This window comes from Eleutherodactylus coqui, chromosome 1 (genome assembly GCF_035609145.1).
Source record: "Eleutherodactylus coqui strain aEleCoq1 chromosome 1, aEleCoq1.hap1, whole genome shotgun sequence".
In the NCBI taxonomy this organism is placed as follows: domain Eukaryota; kingdom Metazoa; phylum Chordata; class Amphibia; order Anura; family Eleutherodactylidae; genus Eleutherodactylus; species Eleutherodactylus coqui.
In genome coordinates this window covers 526,344,720-526,353,227 of record NC_089837.1, presented here as the reverse complement: position 1 = coordinate 526,353,227, position 8,508 = coordinate 526,344,720, and positions in this window count along the sequence as shown.

Here is an 8,508-nt window from a genome sequence, read left to right as displayed (position 1 = left end):
CAGGAGTGAATGTATTGTGACCGTGGTAAACTCACGGTTTTGAAAATATGATTGCTGTTGGGCTGGGACCTTTGAATGACCCATAATCCCAGTTATTGATTTTTTATTTGTCCCATCTCTGGAGGGAAATCGCAGTCAGCAAGTTTGGAGAATGCGTATTGCAGGCAGGTGTAGGGATATAAACAATTGACAACCCTTGTAACTTGGTAAACTCGTTATCATTGCAACAAAGGGCTTCATTGGATAACAGGTAAAGGTGTGAATACACTTCACCATCTGCCTAAAGCCACTGAACATTTGTATTTTAATCAAGGGGGGGGGGGGGGGGGGAGTCCTTATTGCATTTGTATATTATATATATGGGCCCCATCTAAACCAGGTTCATTTAACCTGATGAAGGATCGATAGAAGACCTGACAGCTCGCTGGAACATCATGTAGTTTGTTAGCCAGTAACGGTCTCATATCTACAAGATAAGGTTGGCTTATCCAGTATACAGTACTTTCTACCAAACTGCAGAATGGTTTTTCCCACAGCAGTGATGTCACCGCAGGCCCTTCAGCCCACCGGATCTCTGTGGTGGCAGTAGATCAGTGTCTTCTGTCAGGACCGCTGAATTGTGTCTGAGGGATCTCCCTTTGCATGTTATATGTATGGATGAATAAACACATCTCTACAAGATGACTTGGTTTCTCTCACTGAGAACGATCACACTTTGCTCTACTGGCGACACCGGACCGAACCCCCTTTTTTTCATTGATTCTTACTTGAAAACGTATTTAGGATCAGACCACGTAATTCCTTTCTGCCAATCAGATAGGAGGACTGATCAGAAGACACGGTAAGCTCTGCCTGAATTACTAGTCAAATAAATCAGAAGGATTTCGCTGACCGCAGGCGACTCTCATTACCGTCATCACTCCAAGTCTTACCTGAGAAGCTGTGCGCCCAGATAGCCGATGTGATCTTCAGTGCTTAGGCCGGGCTCACAGGAACGCTCGGTAAAGCGCTGCGTGAGCCGGCGTATCAGTGCGTACAGAAGCAATTTTGCACTGTGCATGACAGCGTATCTCATGCACGCCGTCATCCTGGCTTCATCTTTATTTTCCGCTCTGTCACATAGCAACGTTGCACATGAATGCCGCACATACGCACAATTAGGTACCCATAAAGAACAGCAGGGAGGGCGCCATCTATGTAATACGCAGTCAAATAGGACATGCTGCGGTCTTTTTTTTTTGTGCGTATTATATGCAATGAATATACACAAGTGTGAATGTATCAATGACAATCAATGCACTTTTATTGACACACAGCGTAATACGCAATGAAATTCCGCTCATGTGACCTGACCTTAATCCTCCGTAGTGTACTGCTCTCTGAGTGGCCAATGCTGCTCATGTGATCAGCACTGGCCAATCAGAATGCAGTGCATGCTGCATTACATAAAACTTGCGGTGGCCATAATGGATGACCAAAAATTAAAAATCAGGGTTCAGAATTGGTTGATCAGAGAACTAACGATAGAGAACAACAGAAGGTGATATAACCCGATCTTACAGTCCCAAGAGACAAGTTTGTCCTGAGACCGGAGCGTCGCTACAATGCCATATGCATCTACTTGATCATGCAGAATTCTCTCCTCCTCGTTCCTACTGCTCTGCGCACTTTTCAGGGGGGGGGGGGCACATACTTTTTAGGGAGTGAGTCGTCGCCAATACTCCTTGCCTTTTACATATAAAGGATGTGCATCAGAGTGGTTTGATGGTCACACCAGATGTTAACCTGCAAGCAAGCCTCCTCTAAGTAATATAACCGCCACTGCGTGATGTGCGTTATACCCCCACCGCTATTGAATAGCCACATTGTAGCTTACGCACATTCAACATATACAATAGATAAGTCAACATCTATGACCTAAGAGCCTTCGAGGGCTTCACGGGGGGCAAACAAACATTTCACCCCGTCGTCCCCTAATTAGCCATGTTTATACTGGAAGAATCGCTCATTTAAGAGCAGTAAAATAAAAATGGGTCTGAAACAGATGGAGCGCGGAGCCAGGATAACACACTGCCTCTTTCACAGCAGAGCGCAAGGAAATAGCGGATAATATATTTTGATACTGAGGCCGTCTGCTGTCATAAGAACATGTTTATATGAAATACTTCATCATTCCACTGGCAACGGATGCAAGTTTCCATTAACCAGTCAGAGGGGGTTAAAATGAATACCTGTCACCGAGACCTGTTACAATGTTTCACTAGATTTTGTAAAAAGAAGGAAGCCATTGTTTAGAGAAAGACGCCTTAAATTCAACAATACAGTCGCCGCGCATTGTGACTAATTACACAGAAACGAAAAGACGAGCATTCCTGTAATTATAAGGCATTGCGTGTGCCTCGACGCGCGGCTATTCCCAGAATAACTTAGTCATAGACTCCCTGTCCAGATGAGCTTACCATCTAATTACTCCGCATTACTAGAAAAAAGTTATTTATAGGGCAGTTCCAGGCACTAACGTTATTAACGTGACAGGTGCAGGAATTATTCCAGCCACACGATAAATGCTATACAAGGTATAATTACTAGAATACTGTCACCTATGTCCAAAGATATAACTACTATGATACTGCTCCCTATGTACAAGAATATAACTACTATAATACTGCCCCCTGTGTACAAGAATATAACTAAGGTAATACTGCCTCCTATGTACAAGAATATAACTACTATAATACTGACCCCTATGTACAAGAATATAACTACTATAATACTGCCCCCTATGTACAAGAATATAACTACTATAATACTACCTCCTATGTACAACAATATAACTACTATAATACTGCCCCCTATGTACAAGAATATAACTACTATAATACTGCCTCCTATGTACAAGAATATAACTACTATAATACTGCCTCCTATGTACAAGAATATAACTACTATAATACTGCCCCCTATGTACAAGAATATAACTACTATAATACTGCCTCCTATGTACAAGAATATAACTACTATAATACTGCCCCCTATGTACAAGAATATAACTACTATAATACTGCCCCCTATGTACAAGAATATAACTACTATAATACTGCCCCCTATGTACAGGAATATAACTACTATAATACTGCCCCCTATGTACAAGTATATAACTACTATAATACTGCCCCCTATGTACAAGAATATAACTACTATAATACTGCCCCCTATGTACAAGAATATAACTACTATAATACTGCTCCCTATGTACAAGAATATAACTACTATAATACTGCCCCCTATGTACAAGAATATAACTACTATAATACTGCCCCCTATGTACAGGAATATAACTACTATAATACTGCTCATATGTACAAGAATATAACTACTATAATACTGCCCCCTGTGTACAAGAATATAACTACTATAATACTGCCCCCTATGTACAAGAATATAACTACTATAATACTGCTCCCTATGTACAAGAATATAACTACTATAATACTGTCCCCCTATGTACAAGAATATAACTACTATAATACTGCCTACTATGTACAAGAATATAACTCCTATAATACTGCCCCCTATGTACAAGAATATAACTACTATAATACTGTCCCCCTATGTACAAGAATATAACTACTATAATACTGCCTCCTATGTACAAGAATATAACTACTATAATACTGCCCCCTATGTACAAGAATATAACTACTATAATACTGCCCCCTATGTACAAGAATATAACTACTATAATACTGCCCCCTATGTACAAGAATATAACTACTATAATACTGCCCCCTATGTACAAGAATATAACTACTATAATACTGCTCCTATGTACAAGAATATAACTACTATAATACTGCCCCCTATGTACAAGAATATAACTACTATAATACTGCCCCCTATGTACAAGAATATAACTACTATAATACTGCCCCCTATGTACAAGAATATAACTACTATACTACTGCCCCCTATGTACAAGAATATAACTACTATACTACTGCCCCCTATGTACAAGAATATAACTACTATAATACTGCCTCCTATGTACAAGAATATAACTACTATAATACTGCCTCCTATGTACAAGAATATAACTATTATACTACTGCCCCCTATGTACAAGAATATAACTACTATAATACTGCCCCCTATGTACAATAATATAACTACTATAATACTGCCTCCTATGTACGAGAATATAACTACTATAATACTGCCCCCTATGTACAATAATATAACTACTATAATACTGCCCCCTATGTACAATAATATAACTACTATAATACTGCCTCCTATGTACAAGAATATAACTACTATAATACTGCCCCTATGTACAAGAATATAACTACTATAATACTGTCCCCTATGTACAATAATATAACTACTATAATACTGTCCCCTATGTACAAGAATATAACTACTATAATACTGCCTCCTATGTACAAGAATATAACTACTATAATACTGCCCCCTGTGTACAAGAATATAACTACTATAATACTGCTCCCTATGTACAAGAATATAACTACTATAATACTGCCCCCTATGTACAAGAATATAACTCCTATAATACTGCTCCCTATGTACAAGAATATAACTACTATAATACTGTCCCCCTATGTACAAGAATATAACTACTATAATACTGCCCCTATGTACAAGAATATAACTACTATAATACTGTCCCCTATGTACAATAATATAACTACTATAATACTGCCCCTATGTACAAGAATATAACTACTATAATACTGTCCCCTATGTACAATAATATAACTACTATAATACTGTCCCCTATGTACAAGAATATAACTACTATAATACTGCCTCCTATGTACAAGAATATAACTACTATAATACTGCTCCCTATGTACAAGAATATAACTACTATAATACTGCTCCCTATGTACAAGAATATAACTACTATAATACTGCCCCCTATGTACAAGAATATAACTACTATAATACTGCTCCCTATGTACAAGAATATAACTACTATAATACTGTCCCCCTATGTACAAGAATATAACTACTATAATACTGCCCCTATGTACAAGAATATAACTACTATAATACTGTCCCCTATGGACAATAATATAACTACTATAATACTGTCCCCTATGTACAAGAATATACCTACTATAATACTGCTCCTATGTACAAGAATATAACTACTATAATACTGCCTCCTATGTACAAGAATATAACTACTATAATACTGCTCCCTATGTACAAGAATATAACTACTATAATACTGCTCCCTATGTACAAGAATATAACTACTATAATACTGCCCCCTATGTACAAGAATATAACTACTATAATACTGCTCCCTATGTACAAGAATATAACTACTATAATACTGTCCCCCTATGTACAAGAATATAACTACTATAATACTGCCTACTATGTACAAGAATATAACTCCTATAATACTGCCCCCTATGTACAAGAATATAACTACTATAATACTGTCCCCCTATGTACAAGAATATAACTACTATAATACTGTCCCCCTATGTACAAGAATATAACTACTATAATACTGCCTCCTATGTACAAGAATATAAGTACTATAATACTGCCCCCTATGTACAAGAATATAACTACTATAATACTGCCCCCTATGTACAAGAATATAACTACTATAATACTGCCCCCTATGTACAAGAATATAACTACTATAATACTGCCCCCTATGTACAAGAATATAACTACTATAATACTGCTCCTATGTACAAGAATATAACTACTATAATACTGCCTCCTATGTACAAGAATATAACTACTATAATACTGCCCCCTATGTACAAGAATATAACTACTATAATACTGCCCCCTATGTACAAGAATATAACTACTATAATACTGCCCCCTATGTACAAGAATATAACTACTATAATACTGCTCCTATGTACAAGAATATAACTACTATAATACTGCCCCCTATGTACAAGAATATAACTACTATAATACTGCCCCCTATGTACAAGAATATAACTACTATAATACTGCTCCTATGTACAAGATTATAACTACTATAATACTGCCTCCTATGTACAAGATTATAACTACTATAATACTGCCCCCTATGTACAAGAATATAACTACTATAATACTGCCCCCTATGTACAAGAATATAACTACTATAATACTGCTCCTATGTACAAGAATATAACTACTATAATACTGCCCCCTATGTACAAGAATATAACTACTATAATACTGCCCCCTATGTACAAGAATATAACTACTATAATACTGCCCCCTATGTACAAGAATATAACTACTATAATACTGCCTCCTATGTACAAGAATATAACTACTATAATACTGCCTCCTATGTACAAGAATATAACTACTATAATACTGCTCCTATGTACAAGATTATAACTACTATAATACTGCCCCCTATGTACAAGAATATAACTACTATAATACTGCCCCCTATGTACAAGAATATAACTACTATAATACTGCTCCTATGTATAATGCACTCATATGGTCTATTTATATACAGGGTGGTCCACGGAAAAGTAGGCCGCCTCTGACATACTGCAACAGAAGGAACGAGCAAGTGGAGTTTTTTTTATTCAAAGCTTTTAAAAATGAACCCTCATGTTACAATAGATGCTGGATGTCGTCCCTGTTGACTCCTATGCACCTGTGGGCACGAAGCAACATGTTGGCTGATACTTCAGTGGTGATGCTGTGGATGGGGTTTGTGATGTTTTTCTTGAGTTCATTCAGGTTATACAGTTTATTGGTGTACAGCTTCCCCTTTAAATTTCCCCACAGATAATAATCATATGTGGACAAGTCCGGGGGAACGTGGTGGCCATAACCCCTCGCTCAAAGCTCCCTGTTCCGAAAGCAGTTCATGAACCTCGCCAGTGAGTCGGGGGGGGGGGGGGGGGGGATGGCATGTTGCCACATCTTGTTGGAAAAAGGAATATATTCTTTCTCCTGATGTTCGTTGGTCACAAAAACTTTCAAACATGTCCAGCAGTATTTACACTTGATAGGAAGAAAACTGGGCCCACTGTTTGTATTCGTGACACTGTGCACTGTTGGAGTACACCTCTAAATTTAGAATCATCAGTAAGGATCCCGGGACCCAAGTTCACTCATGTGTCCAAATTTGTTAGTAATGATAATAAGAGAAAAGAACAAAAGACAGAACTGTCTGTAAAGTCACCACTGTGCTCTTCCTGAGGGACCAGCTCAGTGTTATATTTATTAATAGTGCAAAGTAGAACAAAGAAATGTGTAGTGTCCAATCACAGGAGACAGCACCCTAAGTTACTCTGTAGTGCAGTGGAAAACGAGCAAGTCATTACAAAAGTTTAATAGTGACAGATGAATACATGATGTGACGGGTGCGTAGATTACCTACAGTGATAGGAGTAAGGGATGTGGATACAATGACTAAATGTGGTCTCCAGGAAACCCTCAAGGCCCCCGCTAACAAGTCAGTTCAGGCCAGCATACGCCTCTTTAAAAAGCTTTGAAATAACCTGTATTAACCCTGAATAACATTTGTGACGAAGGTCGTTTCAATACTTTCACAGCCACAAACAATTGTCTTTTCCTGCAGTGGAGTTCCATGAGTGAGGCGGGGATTCTCAGTAGACCGATACCTTGTATTCTGTGAACTTACCTTATAAATGAACCCAAGCTTCATCGGTCATCAAGTACAGCAATGGATCCATCGTCCTCTAGCGATCATACTCGGCAACCACATTAGCTCTTTCAGTTTCTGCACCGGTCACTTTGTCTGGTTTCCGGTTCCGATCGTCCGTGACGCACCAACCTGTTGGGATCGTCTCGAGGGATATTTGCAATCCCCTTCAGACATCTGGGCTGATGGAGGTCTTGGTTTCTCATGTTTGCATGATTTGGCGCCATATCTGAAGGTCTGAGTACAACGTTTAGCAGGTGGTTTTGTAGCTGGATACAACTTTTAGGCAGATGTGAAAAAAATGCTGCAAAGCAAGAATGCTTTCAGAAATCGAAGGGTTAAAGGGGTTGTCCCGCGGCAGCAAGTGGGTCTATACACTTCTGTATGGCCATATTAATGCACTTTGTAATGTACATTGTGCATTAATTATGAGCCATACAGAAGTTATAAGACGTTTTTCACTTACCTATTCCGTTGCTAGCGTCCTCGTGTCCATGGAGCCGACTAATTTTCGGCGTCTAATGGCCAAATTAGCCGCACTTGCGCAGTCCGGGTCTTCTTCTTTTCTCAATGGGGCCGCTCGTGCAGGATGCCGACTCCGTGTAGCTCCGCCCCGTCACGTGCCGATTCCAGCCAATCAGGAGGCTGGAATCGGCAATGGACCGCACAGAAGCCCTGCGGTCCACCGAGGGAGAAGATCCCGGCGGCCATCTTCAGCAGGTAAGTAAGAAGTCACCGGAGCGCGGGGATTCAGGTAAGCACTCTCCGGTGTTCTTTTTTAACCCCTGCATCGGGGGTTGTCTCGCGCCGAACGGGGGGGGGGGGGG